The 27,861-nt window shown below is 36.3% G+C and overlaps 2 long non-coding RNA genes across 3 annotated transcripts in view; one reads left to right on the top strand and one right to left on the bottom strand.

Moving 5' to 3' along the window:
• LOC105682052 overlaps nt 1-27,861 on the bottom strand; it is a 128,356-nt gene that overhangs the window by 65,147 nt on the left and 35,348 nt on the right. Inside the window, exon 5 of one of the 2 annotated variants that reach the window (XR_001102781.3) lies at nt 4,347-4,626. The exons of the other annotated variant lie outside the window; for it this stretch is intronic. This is a non-coding gene — a long non-coding RNA (uncharacterized LOC105682052). Of the gene's footprint in view, nt 1-4,346; nt 4,627-27,861 lie in introns of those variants that run through there. 2 annotated transcript variants of the gene reach the window in all.
• LOC117152542 lies at nt 24,835-25,898 on the top strand. The gene is made up of 2 exons (XR_004462927.1): nt 24,835-25,534; nt 25,609-25,898. It is a non-coding gene; the product is annotated as an uncharacterized LOC117152542 (long non-coding RNA).

Below are 27,861 nucleotides of genomic sequence, written 5' to 3' on the forward strand. Positions count from 1 at the left end.
AATTGTTCTTCCTTTCGAAGCGATACGATTCATTCTGTTTGTTTTACAGTAAATCGGATAATTATCCGATTCGCTTGTTTTCCTGCGGAACTTTTTATCGTTAGAGTAGAGAAACAAAGAAAAAAAAATACATTTGCACTTGGTGCATTCATTTTAATGTTTGTTATATAATAACAAGAGATCACGAAGTTCTGCCACTCTGTACGACACGTGGCAGAATACGTATGTAGGTTAAATCTCGCTCGTGATCATTTAGATGATCAACAGGATATCGTCGGTATTTAACTATCAACAACAAATACGTGAAACGTTTTCTTTAAATGGTAAACAAAATAGAGAAACCAATTATCAATCGAAGCTTTTATTCATCGATTAATCGTTGTATCAGTACGTCCATACGCTAGTTATAATATCAATTAATATTAAATATTAAGAGAAAAATTAGCATTTTTACAAAACTCCTGGTACTTCGAATTGTTTGCTTTGAGGAAACATAGTCCTGCCAAAAATTAATATTTTCTTTTAAAATAGAGATAAGTATGTTTCGTTATTGGAGTATATGTAAACATAGATACAAGACGCATACGACAAATAAATAAATAAATAATCCGCAAGCGTAGACGGAGATAGTTAAGGCAATTGTGGCGACGAGATCACTGATCGAAGTTCAAAACGACGGCGTTATATTTCTCGGAACACGAGGGAAGCAACGCCATTGAAAACGTTCTAATCGTATCTGGCCAAGGGACGTTCCGATCGACTATGTATTCATGCAGCCAAGGTCAGAGCCGAAGGAGCACCGTGGAAACTCTTCCGATAATTGGCTTCGTGCACCGAATACAGAACAGAGACTCATCAGTCGGCGTCGCCTTTGAATCGTCCTCGAATCGTCGAGCAACTCGTTTATGGAAATTCAACGACACGAGAAAGAAAGTGGACGCGTCGAATAATTGGCCGTGGAACACGCGCAACCGCGGTAATTTTACTCGACCGCTTTGACACTTGCAGTTGCTCTTCCGAGAGAATCTTCGAAGCCTTCGAAAGGTCGAGCGAACATAAACAACGAAACCAGGCTAAATAACAAAAGGCGAAACTTTCATCGGAGGATAAAAGAAAAATATAACGAGAAAACGATAAAAGAAATTTGTTGGATATCGTGGGATGAAATATAAAAGATATTAGCTCGGAGAAATCATAAGTGTTGAAGTAACTACTTCAAGAAAAATTCTACATCTTTATTTATGTATATTCGTGACCTAGAGATTGCTATTACGCAGAAAATAGAATTTAGTGAAACAAAAATATTCTAAATAACGAAAGGTCCATATTATTGTACCCTTGAATATATATTATATCTTGGGATACAAGATCTAGGAACAAAGGAACTGATTTCTATTTATGTTCCTTGCAGCCTTTAGCTAAAGCTATAAGGTTAACTTTTTTGATAATGTCCTTTTGCTATAAATATATGAACGTGCTCCCTATACATTATACTTATACCTTTATTCATTTCAATATATTTTTCTATTGCAAATTCATCCACTCGTTCTTCTATCAGTCAACCTCGACAATAGTTTCAGAAGATACAATTAATTTTTATACGAAATTAATTTTAGCTTCGTATGTGATCCTTTTCATCATCGGCAGATTGACAAACACAGATGTAATATTCTGCTCCTTTTTTGGCTAAAGTGCGATCACGAATCCTTTGAATATCAATAACACGCCAATTAATAATATTAATGAAGTATTCCATATACCTTGAATATTCTAAAGAAATCTGTCTGATCGAAGGTTCATCTGAGAAACAAAGAGGAACGGAAGACCCCTGACATTGAGTACCAGCATGAACACCTCAGGATCTCGAGTTACCCTTGCCTACCCGGATGGATGCATCTCTTTCGGGTGGTCCTGTGGCGAAAAAAAAACAAGAATTCACAATGGTGGAGTGCCATAAGGGTGCAACGAACGGCTAATCGAACAAGGTCACGATCGATGTTCGAGTCTTCTTATAAGATCTATTCCTTATTTTTGGAGGATAAAGTATCGTTGTTTAACGATGCAGGTTAAACGTACTGATATTTTTCCACTAACCCACCAATGGGCAAGCTGGTTCATTTATATCTGCGTGAAATTTCATTTTTTAATGTGCTCGAAGGGAAAAGAAGGAAGAAGAAATGCCGACTCTGTTCCCTAAAGAAAAGTAAGCACTGATGAATCCTTGGAACTGATTCTTGTTATTCTAATATCAGAGAAGCTTTTTGAGATTCGCCTTGCTCTACTGCTGTAATGCAAATGAAATGCTATAGCAGAGCGTGAGTGCATATTAGTATAACGTAAGGCGACCAACACTGACGCATATGCTGCCACGGACGCGCGATTATATTCAGAACTCACGGAATCAGTAGCGACAGTTTTTCGCAAATATCTGGGAAACCAAGATTAATCGTTGGTAACTTGTAGAGGGAAAATAATCGAAATCGGCGAGGTTGCTCTCGTTTCGTTTCTCCTTCGATTCTCGTCCTTTTTACATTTTCTTCCGAATTCTTATTTTTCCTAATTAATCCTTTAAACATTCGACTGAAAGATGTATCATACACTAAAATAGAGACTTTGATGAGTATCTCGGAATTTTATCAGATCTTTCGAAAGCCAAGAACGATACAAAAAATAGTCGCGAACGTAAACAACTCCGGTTGCGAAAAGTGGAAAATACGTGGCTGCCCACGGAAGGTTAAATCAATTTATCGTCAAGTTAAGGATGATTGACATAGTTATCCTTTGAACAAATTATCCTTAATCAAAGAATAATTGACATTTTTACTCTAATCTAAACGAGGGATATATCGTTTACATTTGAAGAAAGCAATTAAAATCTAAAAAAGATCCTTTATCAGGACTGAAAAAATAGAGAAAAGCAAAGTTTACAGAAGTGTGACAATTGCTATTTCGAAAAGTATAATATAAATTTCTTCTGCTTAATGAAAATCTTTATTATTGCCAGTTGTATCGTTTGCCATTGTAATTTCTCAATTTGCTGCAACTTTCATCGACTCTGTTACGTGTACCTATAAGAACCTGGTGGATGGTGACCGGGATTTTCGATTTCGACCCAGAATCTCGATTCGATGTTTTCGCAATCACGATGGCGACTGTTGGAGAGTCGAAAGCGAGAGTCTCGACCAGGTCGAACCCAATACCACCGCCCAAGGTAGTGATTGGACATCTTCGTTTTTCGGAACACCACAGGTCGGCCACCTGCCTGATCATCCTGTTCGTTCGAGGTCGTTGCTCGATTTCCAAGATACTTGTGGAATTTCAGGAGAAATTCATCAAGTATTTTTATATGTAGACAACGGAATTTTATGCACTCGAGGGAAACTCAGAGGCGGAGAAAAAATCATAGAACGCAAAACCGTATAAAATATGCAGAGTAAATTACTCATTATAATATTCAATAGATGAAACGTGTCTCTGTTCATGATTCATTTCTTTAGTTACGTTGAGAAAAACACGAACCTGCGTGATTTATCGATAACAATTTTCAAAGCGACAATTTTCCGGTCAGAAACTCTCAGCGTGACGAAAATGGAGGTACAAAACGTCGAAGGTTTGAAGTTCTTCGTCAAAAAACAAATAAATAATTTCCAAAATAAAACGAGATGTATAACTATTCGACGTAATTGGCTGGATGAGACAAAGTTCACGTCTATCTTCGTAAACACCAAACACATGTTAAATTCTAATATCAAGCGACTCATATAGAGTACAAAGAGAAGGCTGTAAATTTCAATCTGTCTGTGATATTAACATCTCAACGTTAATTGACCATCCATAAACCTAAACTTTAGAAACATTAAAGTTCATTCGATAACATTATCGAGAAATTCAATGGGAAAAGTTGTGCGAGTACAATCTTTCCCCATTACTCGTATCAATATCCCTGCGAATATTCTCACGAATTGCCACTTGGATATCCGAGACTCACAATAATATAATTCGGGAAAACGAATAAGGTTATAGCGTGAAATCGAAATTCTCAGTATCCTGACTTATGCCAGTATGATTTTTAGCCTGCCATTTATCTAGCTCGAATCGCTCGTGTCAAAGCGATTTTCTCGCTCGAAAAAAAAGAAAGGTCCTCGTATTATACGGAAATAATTCCATCCAATCGTACCTGTCGTCTTTAATGATAAAAATAAACGTCCCCTAAAAAGAGAAGGAAAGTCAACGAAGGAAAAGTGGAGCCCCACGTCGGAAACGAATAATTGGATCGGCAGCTAAGGGAAAGACAATTTCCGAAACGGATATGCCAGGCCGTTATTATCAGCCAGGCAGATTAAATGTTTCATTTTTAATAATTCGTATATTTGGTCAAGGCCTAGTCGACTGTCGAGGGTCATCGTAAAACGCACGCAGCGTCAGGAAGGCGGCCAGGTGTTTCATGAGCGACGCAACAACGAGTCGATTTTCTGGGTCGTCACGCCAGACGGACACCCCGAATCCTGCGTTTGGCACATGACTGTCGGGAACACATTTTACTGCCGTCTATGTAGGTCACACGCGCCATGCGTGAACCTATGATATATTGTTTGATTGATGCCTCATGCTGATTTCTCGGCTGCTCTACCCAAAACCCACGAATTGTTATTCTTCAATCGTGGCATTAAAGACGAACTGCGAGGTATTTAGAGACGTAGTATTAGGTTGTCCGAAATGTTTCTTTCGTTTTATAAGGAAATAATAGACGCACAATGTTTTTTGTTTTATATTTATTGAATTATGCACGAACGTAATAATAGAGATAGAACGAAATGGATCATACCTAATTCAATAGAATAATATGAGACAGAAATTGTTGTTCATCTATTATCACCTTATAAAACGAAAGAAATTATTCGGACAACCTAATAGATTCTATGGATTATTGGTAAAAGCATAATAAATAGGGGGCGGATATTGAGACATTTTTGAGAAATTCAAGATTCGTAAAATCTTCTATAATATAGGGAAATGTATATGATATTTAAAACAGAACACTTACTACGATGTTTAGTAGACAAATCTCTGTTTAGATTGCGTTTCTTTAATTCTGTTCGTAGAAATATAAGAGCGCGCGAACGTCCGCAGTTTAGTAGCAAAAATAGTTAGCGAAGCTTTGTTAAATGTTCTTTGATTTCTAGTCTTTCGAATTTTGGAAATTTTCAAGGTTTCGGATTTTCCAATATTCGAATTTTAAAACGTTTGAGTTTCTAGATATAGAGATATTCAAATACTTTAGCATTCAAATATTTAAGTTTCCAAATCTTTGAATCCGTTAATATCAAAATTTATTAATTGTCAAGTTCGATATGTTGAAATTTTGAACTTTGCGAATCTTTTCGAATGAAAGATAAAGTAAATAATTATTCGTAGGTAACTTGCAATTTTAATAAATATCGCTCGTTCGATCCAAACCAAGAACTATCCTATAAGTCGTTTGCACAATTAAGAAATCATTTATGAATAATGGATAGATTATTCGAGTTCTATATCGTTTGATATTCGAGTTTCTGAATTTCCAACTGTTTGAAAATTAAATGGATCATTATCGACAAGTAACTTTGCAATTTTAATGAAGGTCGCTTGATTCAAATAAACCGTAGATTATTTTGCAAACCGTTTGGACAAAACATTCTGTCATTGCAAATAAATCGTGAACAATAGATAAATTAAAAATGTGACGATAAAGAGAGCGGACAACCTGTGTGACTTCCAGGACGATGCAACAGCATCACGCTCGAGTTATCGAGTCAAACATTTAACTCGAAATTCTGTGTTTGGCGCATGACTGGCACGTAATTAAATTTCTTGTTAATTGCTCGACCAAAATCGACACTTTTCGGATTGGAATTTTGCCTGAAACAAGGCACTGGCGATTGAAACGATCGACTATGGCAAACTAAAGAAGTGAAATATCAAAAAATAAGACGCAATAATTCGAACGGTACGCGAGTAAATTTCACCTTCGCAAATATTAAAAATTTTTCAAACGAAAAGTTTATTCTCTTCCGATCTCGCGAGCTTATTGCAATTTTCATATATTTCCAACAGAATTTCTCCCGAATAGAAATATGAAATCTCTGAAAAAGCATATATAAACTTAAATTCCTTTCTTCTTTGCTTCGTCATAGAATCAAGGTCTGTTTCACCGTTTAATTCCGTTTCTCCGAATGTTCCGTACGCTTTATTTCATGCGCTCCATTCAATCAATTGAGGTACCTAATCTAATCTGATACATCTTCTGTATTTGCAATAAATTTTTTGTAACTTCTATATACATTTTGTTCTCAAATCACATCGATATAACCACGATGGTCGTGACTCATCGCTGTGTTAATGAAAGTTCGAAACGTTTTACGTAACACGCATAACATATACAGGGTGGTTGGTAACTGGTGGTACAAGCGAAAAGGGGGTGATTCTACGCGAAAAAAGAAGTCGAAAATATAGAATAAAAAATTTTTTTTTTATTTTTCCATCGAGACAACGATCTACAGTGAGATCTGTTATAACGAGACGCGATAAAGTGCACGCGTACCGAGCGAAAATTCAAAGTCGATTTTCTCGAAAACAAAGCCTCAAACGAAAAATTTGTATTCTATATTTTCGACTTCTTTTTTCGCGTAGAATCACCCCCTTTCCGTTCGTACCACCAGTTACCGACCACCCTGTATAAATATAAATTTGCCGTGATAAGCGTTCGAGTATTTAATACGCTTCGTGAGCCACTGTACAAACTAGAAACTTGGAAAAATCTATTTCCTCAAGTGTATGTGCAATTATATATTTGATATAATATTAACTATATATTTGAAAGAAATAAAATAAAAAACAATGTAGGTGGCTGTTGGATATGGTTGAGAATAAAATATCGTATTCGGAATGGATTAACACGCACGAAGCATTGACAACGATGGTATCTTTCTTGAAAAATATATTTCACTTAATTGGCCTACTTTGACTTACGTTTTCGTCGCAAAACAGGGATAAGGTGGATCGATCCTGACCGAGATCCCGCAAAAGGCAAGATGTCAGGCACGAGTTTGATATCTCGTAAAAAGCATTTCGCTGTGGCAGGTGTTACGAGACTGGGCAACCGCTGTTGTCCGTGTCCGAACCACCTGCTCGTTTTTTATTCGATGTATACCACGCGTTGTATTCACACTTCGCCGTCCCGTTCGCCCTGTTCCACGCCAAACGAGGCGGCCAGCCCTCCGCGCACCCAAAAAACAGCCACGAGCCACCTTATTTCATCTGATGTTGAAACGCGTAGTCCTCTGGACCAAAAGGATCAAACAAAAATAACTTTTCGACGAAGAGAAATCTAACGTAATACCATGAGATTGCAAAGTAACCTGTAACCTCTGGACTTTCTTTTAATATTATTGGAATCGCAACTAACATGAAAATTATAGACTACAGGAGGAAAATGAGAAAAGTTACTGTTCAGATATATGTAATTTTTCTGTGCTACACTAAATTAGTAGTAGTGACACACATATATGAGTATCAGCGTGTTGCAGTATGTGCGTGCACAACGTCTCGTAAAACAGATAAATTCAACTGTTGCGTTGGTAATGTGTTATAGAAGATTACGAGACAAAGAGAATGCTGAGACCCGTGCAAACGTAAATCGATGAAAATCTTGTAGATCACATTTATATACATAACACGTAAATACAAGATCCACAATTTTCAACAGTTACATTTTCTTACTTTTATTTCTTTACATGCAAACAGTTTCAAGATTCAACGTGTTGTTGTCGATCAATCGCATATTATTAAAACTGTCTTTTTCTTTATTTCATTTTATCTACGGTTATCGACCATTGATGGTTCATATCGCGGAAAATATAGAATACTAAGCAAAATTGAATATCCTGAAATTAAATGATCCGACTCAAAATCTAACACGAACCTCCAAGCATCATCTACGACCGTACAATTGACATTTAAATAGAAACCATGTACATTAATTTAACTAGCTACTAAAGAAAGCATAGCGCAAGTGAGAATGCTGCGATCTCACGGATTCGTCAAATTCTCGCGAGTTATGCCACATCGAAGAAATTCTATTTTACGAATTCACGAGACTCGAGAAGCATGAACCATCGTTTTACAATTTACTGTCTCTCGAACGCACAGGATCGTGTTTCCTATACTCGTTCCCATATTTCGTGTCTTAACGCAGACGCCATTAACCTTCGTTTATGAGAATTATTTCTGGCTGAACAGCGATTGAAAAAATATGACAGTAAAGAAGACGATCTGAAACTTATGGTACACCTTGAGCGTTTAAAAAGCATGTCTCTAACAAATCATTCTTAACACGAAGCGAACCTGCTTCTCGAAGCAGGTGGAACGTCGTCAACCAGAATACCCGAAATCCTAATATTAATAAATCTTTACGAGTTCTTCTTCTCTATCACTATGTAAGTATTCGACAAAGGAAACATTTTTGGATAAGAATCAGCTTTTTACTCTTATCGAGTTACACGATTTTCCAGATCTGTCTACTTGAAGTGGAAAGCATCGGAATACCCCGAGGAACGGTGGGATGCAGGTGCGACCCCCTTTTCAAGGTCCTGATACTTCCCGCGCCCAGACTCTTTTACAAGGTGACGAAAAGAAGAGAAATCGTCCTTCGTCGATTTGAAGCGAACCACATTGTATCTGTCGCATACCAGATGATCGTCATCCAACGAAACAAACAGGTGATCTCCCGTTTGATGGAAGACAGATCGGTTATCTTGCAGCTTGCGGGAAACATGGAACAACTTTGTTCGTTACACGTTAGCCCTTTCACTCGTTAACATTCCTCTGACCCATTAAACTGCGTTCCATTGAAGAATATTATAACATATTTTTCTCACACGTCGATGTACGATAAAACAGAGAAAATTCTTTCGATGGCATTCGGGGCTATTATACGAAGCTGAGTAAAATTTTTGTGAAATTTTCAATTAATTTTTTCATTAATCTCTGGTACGAATAATAATTTTTGTGGTCGTAAAAATATATCGCACCTAGACTATTCTTGTAAAATAAATTCTAACCTAATTAACATGAAGCAAATTGAACAAATCAATTTAACTTAATCAATTTAGATTTTTTTAGAAGGAAGAAGGACTCTGCCATAAGCTAAAGGGTCGTAAGATTTTTTCAATGTTATCTTACAGTTTGGAAAAAAATTGTTGTCGCATAGAAACTATATGTTGATGGAAAAAATATTACGATGAAAACATAGTCTTTAAGAAAAAGTTGGAAGATTTAACAGATTTTATTAGGAATGATCATGGGATCAAATTTTTCCTCCCAGTTGTTTCTTCGTGCCAGGCGTCATTTAGTCGAGCAAGACGGAAGTGCCGTGGTTAATTGACTTAGAGGGGGCGAAAGCAGCGCAAAATTAATTAAACCATTAACCCTTCCAGCTAGCCAGCCAGCCAGCGAATATTCCTAAAAGCTGTACCGCATTGAACGGTAATTCCCAGTCAAGGGTGCACTTTATGGGGGATAGAATACCCTCTAAAACCATTTGCAATGAATTACGACACGGATGGCAATCGATAATCGTCTCTCTGTTTACGATCCATCCTTGTCCAGTGATCGAAACTTCTGTACATGGCATGCGCCAACGTCGATTAAATCAGTTCCGACAATAACGAAATTATGAACAATAAAAGAATCTGTCTGTTGGCTAACGTTAATCCTAAGACATTAATCGAAATATCTTCAAATATTTTTATTGTATAAATTTCAAAACATCACCGAAGATGCAGCAATAGTCAATAACCAAACGTTAGCGTCATTCGCTTCTAACTAAAAATCATTTCATAAAATGTATTAGGTTGTCTTTCTTTTACAGACACGTCTTTTACAACGACGTCTGTTTATACAAACATGAAACCTAATCCGTCGAACGTTGTGATCTTTATTTTGATAGAACAAAATCGATCATACGCAATTCGATAAAATAATATGAAACGGAAAATGTTGTGCATCCATCATTTCCTTATGAAAGGAAAGAAACTTCTCGGACGACCTAATACATTGTATTGTATATACAGGGTGGTTGGTAACTGGTGGTACAAGCGGAAAGGGGGTGATTCTAAGAAATCGAAAATATAGAATAAAAGTTTAAAAATTTAAAAATTTAAAAATTTAAAAATTTAAAAATTTAAAACTTAAAAACTTAAAAATTTAAAAAGTTAAAAATTTAAAAATTAAAAAATTTAAAAATTTTTAAAATTAAAAAAATAACGTCAATCGAAACAACGATCTACAGTGAGATCCGTTATAACGAGACGCGATAAAGTGCACGCGTACCGAGCGAAAATTCAAAGTCGATTTTCTCGAAAACAAAGTCTCGAACGAAAAATTTTTATTCTATATTTTCGACTTCTTTTTTCGCGTAGAATCACCCCCTTTCCGCTTGTACCACCAGTTACCGACCACCCTGTATAAAATGTATATTGTATTGTACGTTAAATTTGTATCGTATAAGAGTAGCAAATTTTAATAAGAAAAACTCAATTCTATTTACTGCGAATTACTAGCCAACTGATCGTCCCGTTCGATATGGATTTACAAAATTCTAAACATTTGAACGCGACACTAGGAAAAGAGTTACGACTTGAAACAATTGCGCAGATCGCTGTGTATATTTGTCAGAACGAGAACGTCCTCTGAAAAGATTAACAGCGCTCTCTTGGCACGGAAAGTCCATCGAACCAATGCTGAATACCAAAAGCAAAGGTAACAAGAGCAAAGAGACGGAGTAACGACCAGGACAAAAGAATCGAATAGACGATACAATCGCCAATCGTAAATACATATTTCCATTTGGACGACGGCAATTGACGCGAGCTCGTTGCATTTTGATGCTTGTAGTTAGAAATGGAACGCACGTAACAAGAGAGCCGTCTTTTTGTTTCGGTCCGGCCCATTTAATTAGCAGCCGTGGCATGTTCGTGTTAACGCGAAATTAAGGACGACCGGGAATTATTAAATAATTGTTAAGGTCTTACGCGACATTCTTGCCGACCACTGTTTCACCTAGCCACCCTGACCAAGCGAAGAACGGTGCCAAGGTCTGCTTGCTGGACTAAACTTCGATATTATATACACAAAGCATACACTGGCACACGGACGATCTAGAACGAAGCGTGGGCTAATGGACGAGACAAAGGTGACGAAGGATGATCATCGGCGCGGAAAGATCAATTTTTCATGACGAATTTGATGACATACTTGTACGCTTGTCTTTCTTTTTTCTCTTCTTTTAGTACGGCGAAGGAGAGAACGAGAAGCTTCCAAAAGCTGAAACTGGCAATTCGATAGTTCTCTTTGGAATATCAAGAGGGTTGACGATATTCGTTTTAACAGATGATAATAATAGCACAAAGGTTTATTATTAATAGCAGAGATAAATTAGAGTATACCACAATGAAATTGTGCTGCAAACGTAGGTGCTTTATTCGACATTCTATAAATAGTATTAAGCATATGATAAGTTATTAAAATCGGTAATTAGAAAGCCTGGAAAGTTACTTGAAAAGGTAACAAGCTAGCAAAGTGACGATAAGAATAAGCGAGCAATAAGCCAACGTCAAAGTCACAGTAATTTCACTAAGATGAAAGGGAATATTCCAAGTTTTGTGTATCCAAGTACTTAACTAGAAGAGGTTTGGTCGCCTGTAGCTAGTTCATGCTCAATTATGAGAAGTAGAAGAATCGTGTCAAGGTTCGACCGCGCTAGTATTAAACTAGCATTAAGTTCGCGTAGGATGCAGTCTTGTGAAGACACAGGTGCCACACGCTCAACGCTGCTTCATCATAAATAAGAGAGGCAGCGCGATCATCGGCGGAATTAGTTGGATCGTCCCAGTTTTGTGAACAAATGACATCTATACGGTATAGCGTGAAACGTCCAATTTGGACTTTCGAATATTCGATCTATATTTTGTGGACAACCTGAGGTATTTTTATGAGACATTCTTCGTATATTGGAATGAACCACACTGAAATCAGATTAATCAACTCCATTGTGATTAATTGTTTGGTTTTCAAACAATTGAATATATGGATCTACGATGAAATCAAAAAATGTCGAGAAAGTGAATAAAAAAAGCAACTTTAATAATACGAAATTATTATTATTTATTCTCATATTATCTAGAAGCAGTTTACAGTTTAGATGATTAAGAAACAAATTATTTATTAGAATAATAAGATATTGTGAAATTTGATAATATTTGCATTTCTTTCATTTTGCACGGTTGGCGGATATTTTGATCGACTCGATATGTTAGTCTCACCGGAAGTTGAATATTAACCTCGATTAACACCGATATTCCTATACCGTGGCTCCTTGGTATGAATAATGTGCGGGTGACTAAGATTTCTTCCTCTTCTTTCTACTACTAATTCCCGGGTGATTTCATCGTGACGACCTCGCAAGACCTCGAACTCGTTCCTCGCATCATGTCGTCCTATTTACTCGACTAATCTAGCTACGCTAATTTCAACTTTGAATCGAAATCAAGCCTCTTTTTCTTCAAATTCGAAGGCTAATTTTTAAACAGAAACAATTGCTATTTTCTATTTGAATTTGTAACGTTATAATGTCGTTTAAAAATCGATATTAGAACTATTAGAATGGCCAAAGTGACTGATAATTTGATTTACAAAATATTTTTAAGGATTTGTGTAATTTTTGGCAAACTACACAAACAAAAGTTTGTGACAGTTTGTATTCTCCTTTGAATTACGCTTCTGTTCATATATTTTTCATTTTGATTTCTTTCGTATATCTTTCGTATTCTTTTTCTTTCTTCCTAAATCGATACATAGCTTTAACGTTAAATAGATAATTATTTGAATTTATCGTGACCTTGAGTATTTGATAAAAAATTCCTCTTTGATGTATCTCAACACGTGCTAGCAACTCTCGTTATCAAAGGAATTCCTAGACAAGTTACATAAAGGCTTTGAATGAACATCAATACCACAGGATCCTTCGAGATACCAAATTCTTTAGAAAGGACCCTTCTGCGCTATACTGTACTATATTAAACGGTCAAACATTCCAAGTTAGGAGATACAATTTTCTCGGAACAAAATTCTTTTACATAGTAAAAACAGATCTTGCTTCTATCAGGTTTTACGTTTCATTTCCATAGTATGTATCAATTTTACACACATATAGTTGTACGAAAGTACTATTAAACGTAATATACTCGAAGCCAATTTATGTATAGTACGTAAACGTTGGTAATTAAAATAGCATTTTAACCGATTCTATATAATTTATTTTAGACATGTTGCCTCTCATCTTTCGTTTACATGAACAATTTCAATATATTTACATATTTCGATCAAAGTTCAATTTTCAAAACAAGTTTTTGACTAGACTTTTACACATCATCCGACCATTTTCCGTATCCTTCACATTTAATATAATATAACCTTTCACATATTCAAGAGTTTATTATACAAGTGTCACGTACTCGATAACAGGAGGTCAAATTTGATCAAAATAAGCTTTAGCTCGCCAGAATGACGAAAGCAGCTGTTCTGTCGCTGTCAATGTTCCTTAATTGCACATTCGTTATCGATCGTTTAGATCGAAAGTATTTATAATCGCGTCTAGTTGAGGCTGTTAGTTTCTCCCGAGGGGGCTACATTCTCTTCGTCAGAAGTTTGTCTTTTATATTCTCTTATCGCAAAGGATAACTAACCCGTGAAACAATTACAAATTTCATTCGCTTTTAAAAATACCCAATGCTTTTATGCTTGGTTTTCTGAGTGTCAATCAAAGTGAGAATCAAATTTGTATTTACACTCATTAGTAATCGTTTTACGGCACAATAGTTCGCTACTAAGAACGTGAACGCGAATCGATAGTTGTCGAACAGTCGGAACGATAACTGTAACAAAAATCGAAGGAATCAATCGCGAAAAATGTATATCAGATACGGTAGTATAAAAAATGATAAATCCAATTTACCAAAAACATGGTCACAAATAGATATTAAAGATAAATTAGTAGATATTAAGGAAGGCTTCAAAGAATATACACAAATTACCAAAATATTTCATTTAATAGGGAAGACAAAAAATTTGTTAATCAAAGGAGGAAAATTTTTGCGGTGAAAGGTCAAGAAAAATATCGGGTCGTCGTTTACTCAACAAATTGTTACCCTAACGACTTTTATTGCGGTAGATATCCGGCTGTGGTATCGGCGATAATCGGGCTCCGACGAAGCGAGAAAATGTCGAGGTTCAAAAACACCATATCCTAGCGATCCTTCCGCGAACTACAAGGACGTATGGGGTCAGTATGCGTGGGTTGTTGCACCGGCTAGAGCGACGGATCGATGCAGCTTGCAGAGCAGGGTGCACAACCCGGCTAGCAACGACCTACCACGTTTCCATTCTCTCGAACTCAGCAACAGGCAGCTATTTACGCGGCTCCCGTTAACGGATTATCATCAACATTGTTTTTTCCAAACCGAATTATGTCGTATAATCGTATTTTGAGGGGATCGAGCAATGAGTTTGATCCTTCTAGAGATCAGACAATCAAAGAGATAAAAATCAAACTACAAAACGTATAATTTTTATCAGAATATGAAGATGAACGAGCAGAAGTTTAATAAGGAGAAGGATAATATCAAAAATTGGTGAAGTTCCTTGCGTATTTATATTTCGAAATTGTTCAGATAACAGTTAATTATTGCGAAAAAATTAAGATGAATTACATAGAAAATTCTGTGAACTCGTAATATCATTTACGATAGATATGATTGACAACAGATACAATGAAAGACAATATAGCCAAGAAAATGTTTGATTGAGAAAAGAAAGGAGACACTATTACTGAATTAATGTTTTCATAGTGCTACTTAATTGTCTGTATCGTCTACTGGACCGAAGATTTATTATAGTTGTAGAATGTAAAATTTGAACTGTGATAACGACAACAATTTTTATTATACCATAATGTGTTTTTTTTCTATAGCGTATAATTTCAAAGAAAATAATAATTTTCAAATAATTTTTCAAATGTATTCGTTTCGTTATTCTAATACTTATGAACGAGAATGCGTGTTATTAATTTACATTCTCCATCAAAATATCTAAATACAGCAGCTTTGAAACGTTGATTCTCTAGTTGCACATAGCACGAACGGTTTCAAGGGTGTCGCAGCGAAAGTAATTAATGCGTGGCATAACTTGCGTCGTTGTTAATAATTTCAAATTGCATTGCTCGAAACGAGGACGATGTATATAGTGTATCACTCTATACGAGGACACGTGTTTCCCTTTGTTTCAGAATATCGAAAATTAATGCTCGATGCTTAATGTAAAACAGCCGAGTTATGAAAGCAAGCTAATTTGCCAGGTTCTTTTCCAACTCGTAACGCTTTCATCCTCGAGAAGTTAATTACGTTTTTACTTCAATCTTAAATTCGCCTTCTTCCATTCCTTCTCGTTGAGTAATTGAGTTTAAGTGCAATTGAGGGAAGATGCGTGCTTAATATAATCCCTAAATCGATGAGTCTCTCCCAGAGGTTGAGTTCAGACGTCGGTGAAGGGTAATTAAAAGAATGAAATGAGAAAGAAAATGATGTTTGAACGTTCGATGCCAGTCGAGGCCTTCCCCTTTAACGAGAGGCGCTTTTCTTTTTAATTTCTCGTTTCCCCGGCAAGTGGCATCAGTCGCCAGCCAGCCACTCCACTTGTCTTTTCGTTAAATGAATCGCACCTGAGCACAGACCTCGCCAGGTTTAATCCTCTGAACGTAACATTTGTTAACGTAAATTGAAGAACGCTTACACGAATTTTGAAGCTAAGTGTGGCATTTTGAGAAGGTATACTTAAATTTTCGAAAATCTGTATACACGTTGTCTCGTATTTTAAGAGTTTTATTTATTTGTTATTTTGCAAACACACATATTATTTGCGAGAGTTTGATCAATCGAGTAATTATGATTCGATTATTTGATATTTTAATTTCACCATTTGCGTGTCTTTTGTCTTTTGAGAGAGAATCCTTTGAATTTTCAGAGTTTTAATTTACGAATGTCCAATTTTTGCACGCACAAATATTCTGACTGCCATGTTCTCTGAGCTTAGAGTATTTAAATATTCGAATTTCCAATCTTTGAAACTTCTAACTTGCTAAATTTCCAAATTACCAAAGGCAAAGAATGTTCAGGAAATTGCTGGTATCCTGGAGGAAGGGCAATTGGAAATAAATGTCGTTGTTTAAATTCCTGGAGATCTTCTGATACACAATCTTTGACGTTCGTGTTGACCTTTGCAGGTTTTCACGTGTGGAACGCTAGCGTAGCCAAAATGAATGCAAGTTTCCAACAAGAATAGATTAGCGAAGAATAAATCAAAGGTTAAAAGTGGAAAGTCACGGGAGATGTTTCTATTCGGTGCTACTTCTTCGTTACGAGTACTCTTCGATCTCAACAAAAGACTAGAAATGTGTTGCACGATCTTTTCATTGAAAACGTTAATATTCACCTAAACATAACGGTAGGTATTTCTTTCTAAAAATTATTCGTATTTTATTTCTATAAAAAAGACTCTATTCGCACGTAACATGTATAAATTCAAAATTTATTTATTTATAAATAAAGTCAACAACAGAAAGTTTTTTACCGTTCATAACGTTGTTTATAAAATTGCGTAATATTCTACATAATTAATTAACGTAATACAACAACAAAGACAGACGAAAGTTATACTCATTCAACAGAATGGACAGGGTCGTCATTTAGAAGTTCATGACCGTGAAAATGGTGGTCTACGATGACATCGAGAACACCCTTTCATTGAACAGAAACTACGCGATGACCTAACAGGGGCGCTTCCATTGAAATAGAAGACTGGTGTCTTAAAAATTTTCAAGGTCTGGGTGGACAAAAATATCTCAACAGGTTCGTACGTCACTCGTAGATCTGACCTTTCGATTGTACCCTTCGCGAGAAAGACTTATCTCTTACGCTATAGATATGCTTACAAGTAATTGTTATTTTTAAATGATACACTAAAAGCTTAATTATCCTCAATACGATTTTACTGGCAACTAAGATCAAACGATAACGAATAAATAACCAACTTGAAGAATCTTATTTAAATATTCACAGTTCATTTTATTACTTTTAGCTTGCATGGATTAATTAATAATCGTATACGATTACAATTTATAGTAAGTACTCTAGAAATGAATTTATTACGCCAAACAGGACGATAATTACGTATCTTTCTCCACTGACAATTTTTTAAAAATGTGTCTACGTATATCGAACCAAACAAAAATATTCTAAGATGTCTGAAACAATCGAAGACGTGGAGTGAGTATATTATACTAAAAAAATTGGTCAATTTAATAACGAAAAAAAAGACGTTGTAGCTGGAAAATCACAAGCCACGCGAACGGACTGCAAAATCAGCCCTACGAAGAGAAAGTGAAGAAGTCAAGGTCGTCCCTTGGTTTAAAGAGGAAACTTTCCTTTTACAAACGAGGAGACGATGCCCCCGAGAAATTTCTAAAAATACAGTCGCGATGTATCTTCATCAGCCTTCATCCCGAAACATCCTCGGTTGAACCACCCTCGCAATACATTATTAAACGAGCCTGTTCCCTCACTCTTTTCTTCTGCTTCTCCTCCACTCTCCATCGCTTAACGTGACGAGAAAATCAACCGTCCCAGCAATTTACTTTCGCGATAAAAATTAAAGGGCTCTTTCTCTCGAGCTAACTTTCCTACGTGAACAGAATGATTCGTTGCAATTGTGCAAAATAAAAGAAAGAAAGAGAAAGAGAGAGAGAGAGAGAAGAAACGAGATCCTAAGCAAAGTCTATTTTAACTCTTTCAATATTAAGTATACGTAATATGTGTATGTATGTATATATAATGAGTTATGTAATTAGCTGATACGAACATTTATGCAAATTCACGTTATTGCGAATATAATTAAAGATATGGAATCTACCAGAGATTTGCTTAAGTTACTAAATATAATGAATACTATACTTTTAATATTCAGTACATTGGAAGAGCCATAGCGATTAATAAATACTATTTTTTGTAAAATAGAACTCCCTAATTGTTACAAAAACAACAAATCGTAATTGTTTTGTCGTTTCAAGTTAATCGAAACGACAAACTTGAACAATTATGAAAATTAAAGGTACGATACTTCTAAGAATTGAGGTACGCGATGAAATCCCAATTCTCAAAACCTTCATTCACACCGCCTACGATCTTTGACCTGTCGTTTATCGACAAAAGGGATATTTTTCCAGAGAACTGGCAGCTCTGGAAAGATAGGAATGCCGAATGGCTTGACACTGATAAAATTCGTTTTCCAAACATCTACTACGCTTAATCAGCTCTCAGCCTCGATTTAAATCGTTCAGGCGAAACCAAGGGGTTGCTTTGCATGCGAAAATTCTCTCTGGGGGAAAATGGACGACAAATGGGGAGGAAGCCAAGGCCCCGAAAATTCACGGACCAAAGTTTTCCAAGCTGTGGAACAGAGAGGTGGCAGCTGAGGCGAATATATAGGAAAGGGATGAAGATACGAGGGAAAGAAAGACCCGGAGTAGGGTAGCGGTATCATTCTCGCTACACGGCCGACCTCCAAATTCCCCAAGAACACGCACGTGGCCCTTGTACGCTCGTGCTTCTTCCTTTCCAAGGACGAAACATTTTCACCAGGCTGAAATGGTAGCGTGGCCGTTCGAGGAGGGTTCGAGAGATAGAAATCTGAAGTCTCTGCCGTGTGGTAGGGTAAGAAGGTTCATTAATCACGGTCGGCTTGAAAGCAAAATCCACCAATTCGATCGACTGACAATCGTCGAAACGATGTTCAAGGAAAGTTTAATTATGTTTGTTAGGGAAATTAATCGCGCGATTTACAAGATACGACGTTTCAGCTTTTATCGCTTCATATGACGCAATCAAATTATTGGTGTTATTGATCTGCTATATGGTCTATTATATACAGGGTGAGTCAGTGTAACCGGCAGATATTTTAATTAAGTTAATCATTAATTACTAATTTTAAGTTAATAAATAGATAAACTGGCGACTCTTTGGTATATAAATAAATTGATACCTTTTGCGGTGATTGCTCAACTGCATCGACTAATGTCATAAACGATGTACGGCGTCACTTAGAAAGCTCTAAGATGCCTCGATATCTTGCAAAATATAAGATGTTAAAAAGTTAAGCTATATTTGCCGGATCAGACCTCCCTAATACGATCAATTTAATTTCGAACATTTTTGTTTTATAAAGTCGATAGGTAACGAGTTATTTCAGTTGGTCGTTCTTACTTGCTCAGTCTGCACGAAATAATTTGGAATTCTATGATTTTATATTCTATGATCCTGTAATTCGTTTCAAAATAAACGAAAATCCAATAAAAATCTGCAAATGAAGTTGCTGCATCTGCTGGATTCACGACCTTACGTTTTAATTGAAATTCTATCGGAACGAGCCTGCGAGAAGATAAAATCTCGTCAGCTAATTATTTCGTTTTTCTTCTATCCAGTTAACAGAACTTCTTGTCGCCAGGGAGACACGGACATTCCTTTTGCATTTAATTGCCAAATATTCAAAGGAGAGGAAGAAGTAGAAAGCTTTAACTTTCAACGAAGGTCGGTGTTTTCCAACTTTTTCATCGTAGAGAAGTTTTTGTCCATTCGGAAAATCGTGTTTGCCATTGAACAGAGGAAGAAAGAAACGAGAAAAGACAGCCGCGAATTAGAAGCAAAGAAAACGTGCCTCTGATAAGCTAAGGGCCAAGGCCAAACGAAATCGACGACAAAGTGGAATTTACTCGTTCAAAATCTTTCTTCCGCTGTTTTTCCTCGATTTCTTAATACGTTTGTCGTCACTCGGAAATCCTGCATAATCCGCTTTTAAATACACAACATACATTCTTCGCGCATTTGCATTATGAAAATAAGCCACTTGCAGAGATTTGAAAAACCAACCCTCACGTGGTATAGTTAATTTAAGACGCTTGATTTTAAGATCTTCTTGTAACGTTACTCCGCCAAAACTACTCGACGCGATACGAAAACTCACGTACAGTAACTCGCAAAGTGATTCGAATATTTATATCGTAGAACGAACATCGTAGAACATTACAGTACGCAGTCGCTATAGTGATTAGCACGGTCAAATTTTAAACCAATCTGAAAATATACTTATTTTTTACTTTTACTTTTACTAAATACTTTTTTTTTTTTACCAAAAGTTGGAAGAACAGTACGAGTAGTTTTGCTCTAAACATACGACTAAAAGGTTCTCGTGAATGTTGAAATACTTTGGCAAGCCATGGTATGTTTTGTAATTTTTCGGAATACGTTTATACAGGTTGAATTTTGATATCGTTGGAAGAAGTTTATCGCAGTGAAAATTCTTGCCTGATAATAATGCGATTTAAGAGTGAGAAACTTAGCCACTCTGCTTATTCTTTCCCGAGGGTAGCCTCTTTTTTTGTTAGATCGTTGTAGACCCCATCAAGGGGCTAGAAATTGCCTCGAGACCCACCGAGGGAATTTTTGTAGAAATTGGATAAAATCGTTTCTCGCGACGTCTTGGACCCTTTCGTTTCCATTGTAATCTGACTTGATTTTTACAAACCTTTTTTTATCTGCATACAACCGCGTAAAAAGCAATCTTCAGGCTTTTATTATATCGTATTTCGTGAAATTCCATTTTCAATTAATCCTCTTCTCGCAACCTATCGCTTTACGTTTGTCAAGATAAAAAAGCTGAAACGTCATGTACGAATATTCCGGCTACTTCCAAACATTATCATTGACTGTAATTGGTGTTGCCGGATCGTCGATTATTCACAATGGTTCCACTTAAATTACCCAATGTTTGCGTAATTTGCTTTAACACGTGGCCTGTATTTTACAAAATACTCGAACGCTTATTAGACTTTGAACGATACGATTTTTCTAGGGACTGAATTTGGAGCAATGGATAATTAACGAAAGAAGGATAAAATATTTAATAAAAACAATGGCAAGCTGTTATAAAAACAATAATACGGGAAATACGTGACTAATTAACTACTAACAGATAATTATTTATTTTCATTTAGCATATGCTCTGAAAAAATTATGTTCGGATAATCATCGGTAATGTTTACCGCGTATGATATAAAACGTAAATTAAACTTGAGAGTAACCAAACTCGAAGCTGATCTAAATGATCGTCTAATGATACCGGTTGAAAATTAAATTTATTAAATATAAATAATTACGTTTATATAATTACTCGTTGTATTAGAAATTATTCATAAAAGAACACAGAGGAGAATGAACAATCTGCTTGTGCGTTTTATAGAAAGAAAACCTGAATAATTTTTTCGCCACTCCCGCATCGAACAGTGCGCAATTTTTCCACCTCTAAACACGTCGACAGCTCGTCCGAAACGAAACCCACTAAGTATGCAAATATTGTATCCATACCGTGGCCACTGATAACCATAAGATGGATGGGAGCTTACATAAATCAATAAAACAAGTAAATAAGAAAGGACAAAAGCCAAAGCGAAGAACAGAAACGCGAACAGTTGGTAAAAGCTTCGAACTGAGCTTTTCTATTCTCCCTTTTCTTGATGTGTCTCTCCACGTGGCTCGATAAAGTCAAGCCGTGCACGCGTGCGGTTTGTTTCCAATTCTTCGACGACAATGCGCGTTTCTCTTTTATTGATTTTCATTTCCCCTTGCCGACCTTTCGTCAAACTGCGAAACAATCGGTCTGTTTTCCACGAGAACGCGTAACCTGCTTCGTTATCGCGGATGACGAACGTCCTTGCCACTGTCAGATATCTGCTCTATACGCACCTTCGTTTAATTCATGTAATCAACAGAACTGTCTCGTTCCTCGTCGACCGACTCGCTTAATTGTTGCAAATTATCACGAATTCGCCAAGCGTAAGGAACTCACACCCCTCGATCGCGAATCGTACGATCTAATTAATTTCTATCGCCCCACTGCACACCCTCCTATTTGAAATCGTGTCTCAAACAAGTCAGCGTTGTATTACGCTCGTAAATCATTTCGATGATATTCGTTTCGACCGATTATTTAGGCGTGTAGATGATTTATTTTGATGAGAACTAGAGAAGGCATTAATTTTCACCATTTGACATTTTTTCTTCTTCTTCTTTTTTTTTTTTTTTTTTTGACAGTGCGAATTTATTAGTGCAATTGTTTGTAACGTAATTATTCATACAGATACAGATACTGGTAAAACAGAATTTTGAGAAAGATAATAAGCCGATGAGGTAACAATAACGTTTTGATTTTAAAGGACTTCTGAGAATCGATGCAAGCAGTTAATTCATTAAACGCGTTAAACGGTCACGAGATATAAATCCAACCGCGCCACCCTCTTGTATCTTAAATTATTCCACAACCAATGGTACAATTTTCATTCTATAATGCAATAAAACCTCGAGAAAGATTGTAAAGATTCCAAAGAATCGTTCTAAAGGGAAAGATTTTTAATTTATAAATTCATAGTGATTTTTATCGCTAAGAAGAATTTATTGCTCTTTCTAGAGTTATCTGATTCTGTAAAATGTTGAAGAAAAAAGAAACCATCTGAACTTTCTCCCGCCTTGCTTCCTGATATAAAAGTATCTCGAAGGGAAAAATTAACTTATACAAGAAAAGATAAAGTTCATTGTTCACGAGTGTTAATTATTACAATAATTTATTATTGTTTATTAATAATAATTTACAAGAAAAAATTGAAAAATCGATCATTTTTCTGCTGAAATTCCCTGATCCTCGGTTTCAATGCCAAGCCGTATTTTACACTCGTTCGTCCATGTATACGCCGGAAAAATCCGCTTCCACTTAATAGGTAGATATACAAATTAGTTGGAATTCCGATGATTCTTCACGCGCTCGTGGCTTCACTTACGTTCCCGCGGCCGTCTTCCACGTGCAACATTTACGCTGTGCAAACGTTTAACGTAGAATAGAAAAAGTAATGATATAGATTCACGGGTGAAGGCCAAAGGAAAACGGCACGTGAATGACAATCGTGCGTTATCAGCAGCATGGCGCAAATAGTCGTATTAGCGTTAGGAAACGGTGCGTCAGCACCACCAAGTTCAAGGACGACTCTCCACGTGATCACGTATCTTGCCTCTTGAATTATTCAGGGGAACGAAAATTTTACGGGAAACAAATTCGTAAACACAAGTTCCACGCACCTGATTCTATAGACGTTTAGGAACGATCTTTCGCCAATTTTCTTGTACGTTTCAAAGTCAGACGTAAAATTTATAACGTCGTTGTATCATTTGCGTACAAATTATTTAGAATGATCATGAAAATCCAACTAATTTGTTCGTGAGAATGCAATCCTTCGTTTGGTTCGTGTGATCCTTTGGCAGTTGCGTTAAGATTGACAACGATATGCAGAGTTAAAACGTCAGGACAAATTGTTAGAGGTTTAATATTTCACAATTTCAAAACGAGTTACTTAGTCGATGCAACGTAGTTTGTAGATTATGATAACGAAACGCGGACTGCGCGGCGCCTTATGCTTGAAATCGAACTGCGAAGCAAAGTAATCTTATTTATTGTTTACTTCAAGGGCATTGTCAGTGGAAAATCGACGCATGCGGAATTCTTCCGAGAAATTAAAAATCGTATCACCTGTACCATTAGAAAGGGACGCGTTAATTCATTAATTTCATCAATTATACGACATTGTACAACGATTTTGAATCGGTCACAAGATAAAAATTTCAACAAAAATAGGATGGATCGCGTTAAATTATGTTTATGCGTTATTTATATAACTTATCGATTCTAATTCTATCGGCTTCTAATCATTCAGCAATGGCAGCAAAGATTACAAGAAAAATCGCAATGGACAAAGAATCGAACATTGATACATCGATACATTGAGTCATATTACGTTTACGCAAAAATAATAGCGCCTATATATATATATATATATGGAGCAAGCATTACTCAGCGATTGATATCATCCTTTCCGTGAAATCGTACACGCAGCCGTATATCTAAGACGATTGAAAGAAAATCGAGATGAAAAACCGGCGCGGCGCCTAGATGTGTATCGCGTTTAATCTGACAGAAAAGCCGGCGATAACGATAAGGTGATTCCATAGTGTTGGACTTAAGATCGATACTACGATCGGTTTCTCCGTGTCGAGAAAAAAGGAAAATATTAGAAAGGACGTAGAATGAAGAACGATAAGATCGATATAAAGAAACGTGACTTTTTGAACCTACTACTTGTGTAGTTTCATCGTTGAACAATATTTCAACGGTGTCAAGAAAAATAATTGAACGAATCGATTTTAATGAATTAATCTTGTTTGCGTCGTTTTTAATTACTGCGGATTCCACTATTCTAATATGATGTATATATACATACATGCTTCGAACGAAACACGACATAACTGTAAAATACAAATGCAACGATGTATGAACTAATAGAAAATTTGTGGGAAAATTACTAGAACTCTTCTAGTTACCGAGCTATCGAAAATTATTTTCCAAGATAATGTTTAATACTTGATGAAAAGAAATATAACATTTTATTTGGAATTTCACGAACAAGAGATACAAATATAATTACATGTATGACGTGAAAATAAATTTTCTGTGATATAAAAATGATTCGTTAAAATCAGTCGTATGACTACGTCTGTAGAATTACGAAGTTATATTACACTCGACAAAAAAGCTAATCGTAAAATTCCCGATAAGTTTTATTCCATTAGTAAACAATGCTTGCGCGTTTCTAAATTTCAAAATCGCTTATGCGTGATACGCTAAACAGAAAAATGCCGAACCATTGATAAAAGTTTAACGAGTTTTATTGATAAAGAGCTAACGAAAGTATCGAATAGTACAAACAACGAGAAGGATTCAAACGTAGTAACGTGGCTGGTAAATTGTGAACTTGTTTAAAACGCGTGGACTAGTCGAGAGAATCGTCAACGTTTCGTCCTCTGTCCCGTCGTCGTGCAACGGATCAACGCGAAATTTTTCAAGTTCCATCGCCAAGGTCGTGAATATTTTCTAGCCAATTGGAAACTCTGTCGTATTTCCATCGCGATGTTTCGCTTACGACACACAGACCAAGCTACTCCGGTCACATGTTAGTCGTGCACGTGAATCTTATTGAACACTCAACTTGTCGGCGATGTGTATACACGGACGTATTATTCACGTAACGCGAGTACCAAAGTTCTTGGTAACGTAAGGTCAATCGTTTCTGGTGGCAAACACACAAGCCGTGTAACGCAAGCCTATTCAAATGCAACGAAACAGACTACCTTGGCAGTGAGAAAATGCATTATGCAAGCTGGCGCGTAGCAAAGAAGCGTCGTTCGATTGGCCTATAATGACATGCAATTAAAGTACGTTGTTAACGTCGTCCACGGTAAGGGTATGGCTTTGCATTCTAACATTCCACGTTCGATTGTCCTACGTTCATGGAAATGATGTTATTTTAAGGTTCAACCTGAAGCCTCCTTCGGATTAGTTGAATTCTCCACACGATGAAAGTCGTCAATTAAAATGATGAAAGGAAACAGTCGACGACGATTCACAACTCTACGATCATATATTTTACAAGGATCAACGGAAACATTAAAAATATCAGAAACTTTCGTCTAGTAGAACTTGGTTCAGATTAGATGAATTATATTGCTGAAAATAATTGAAGGATTAATAATATGAATGCTTGTTGCCTAGTAGATCAGTTGAAAAAACGAAAGTGACGAAGAATGACGCCAGATGGGACGTTAACCTTTTAATTAAAAAAACAGAAAAAATGAGCAAGTCCTATGGGCTTGGCATGTTACACAGATTGACATGTTACACGATAAAAATCTCAAGCTTAACTGGAATAGGACGTTACATTACAGCGTCTCATTTAATTACTTCCGTTTAAAGTTATGTGGCCAAACTTTTCGTGTTATTACGAAACTTGATTGACAATGGTTCACTGAAGATCTTGTAACAGTTTCTCCGTTAAATTCGATTTCATTCGAAGTCGAATAACAAATTGTTAAATAAAATCCGTTTGAAACGTGTACGTTTTTACCAAGTTTTCTGAATTTATCGCTTGTTAATACAGAACAAATAGTATATAGATATAGCTAAAAGACTTTTAGATTTATGATACCGATAGAATATTCATAACACAATCTGGATGGTGAGGGAAAAATGTTTGCATGATATGGCTCGATTATGGAAATAATCACTATGAGAAACTGCCGGTAAATTTCCATCTGATAATTAACAGCTTTAAAAACCTTTATGTTATGAACTACAAACAAATATATAACGCTAAGAAAATACTAACAGCGCAGTATTTATCACAAAATTCTTGAATAAATCGTTAACAATTTACGAAACTGAACTCTTTGTTAATACCCTGTCTAACATTTCCCCGTAATTTATACGTATATTATAACCACTTCTATCAACTACAACAACGTCGAAAACAAGCACGAAAGATTGTGAAATGATCGTATTATAAAATAAAACGAAGGTTAATGACAAAGCATACATAGAACGACAATCAAACTAACGATAGGGCGATGGAAAAATAAGTATTTTTATAGAGGAATATTCATGGAATTGGTTATCAGGAGGAGACGGCAATATGGTGGCATCGACCGTGCGATATGATAAGAGACGGGCATTGTCTTCTCTTTAACCCTGAACTCGAGTACAGCAATGGAGAAGTAAGAATGCGAGTAACGAACGACGGCAAATTACATTCTCACGCGTTCGCAACGCACATAACGATCCCAGGATATCCTGTCATCGAGCCTGACCCTCTTCGATTTTCAGTAGACACAGACGCGAAAGTAGGTCGAGGGGATTGCCATGGGCACACCCTATAGGACGAAGCTCATGAATGGTGTACTCACTGTCGCTTTTCAACGGATAACGACCCATATAAATAGAGGAAAGTTTCGTTGTCACAAAGGAACAAGTCCCCCCTTATTGACCCACAAGATCGCGTTTTTTTGATACTTCGCTCGATATAATTGGATTACTCCGTGGCATGAAAGTGAATCATGCTTGGACAAACTTGGGAAATATCGGTGGAACTTTTCTACCTATGGCTCTTAATCATTTCGATACATTTTGGCTTAAACTTTTGTATCTATGTTTCCCTCTTAATAATTCTTGCAACATTTAAATACCTAGACAAATTATCAATATTTAAATCCACGTATATTTTATGAAAGTGTCGTTGTAATCGAAACACTTTTCTCAATGTTGATATACATTTAACTGTTTCCAATTCAGCTGAATAATCCATAGATAGGAATAAACGAATCTTAAAAAATTCGCAATTGCAATTCCATTCTTTCTAGCATACTCCATCGTGTTTAAAATCTTTCACATCTGCGCATGAAATATCTCGAAACGCAATCTTAGTCGTAGATTCTTATTTCCAAATTTTTCTTGCAAGAGGCTGTTCCAAATTCCAGATCAATCAACGTGCCAATAATGATCGATTGTTCCTTTAATCAAGCTTCCACTCGTACGTATCGATTGACATACCAAAAGGTTTACGAAACGATCAGAAACATGCGTTTACGATCTTGTCCTTGCCACGACGTCGGGAAAGGCGTTTTCCATCGAGAGGATGAAAGTTAACCGTAGGAAACGTAATCAGCAGATGACGATACGTGGTAGTCTACGACAAACATCAAACTAGAAGTTAGTCGAAGGTCGAAAAATTCG

This window comes from Bombus impatiens, unplaced genomic scaffold (genome assembly GCF_000188095.3).
Source record: "Bombus impatiens unplaced genomic scaffold, BIMP_2.2 scf_0060, whole genome shotgun sequence".
In the NCBI taxonomy this organism is placed as follows: domain Eukaryota; kingdom Metazoa; phylum Arthropoda; class Insecta; order Hymenoptera; family Apidae; genus Bombus; species Bombus impatiens.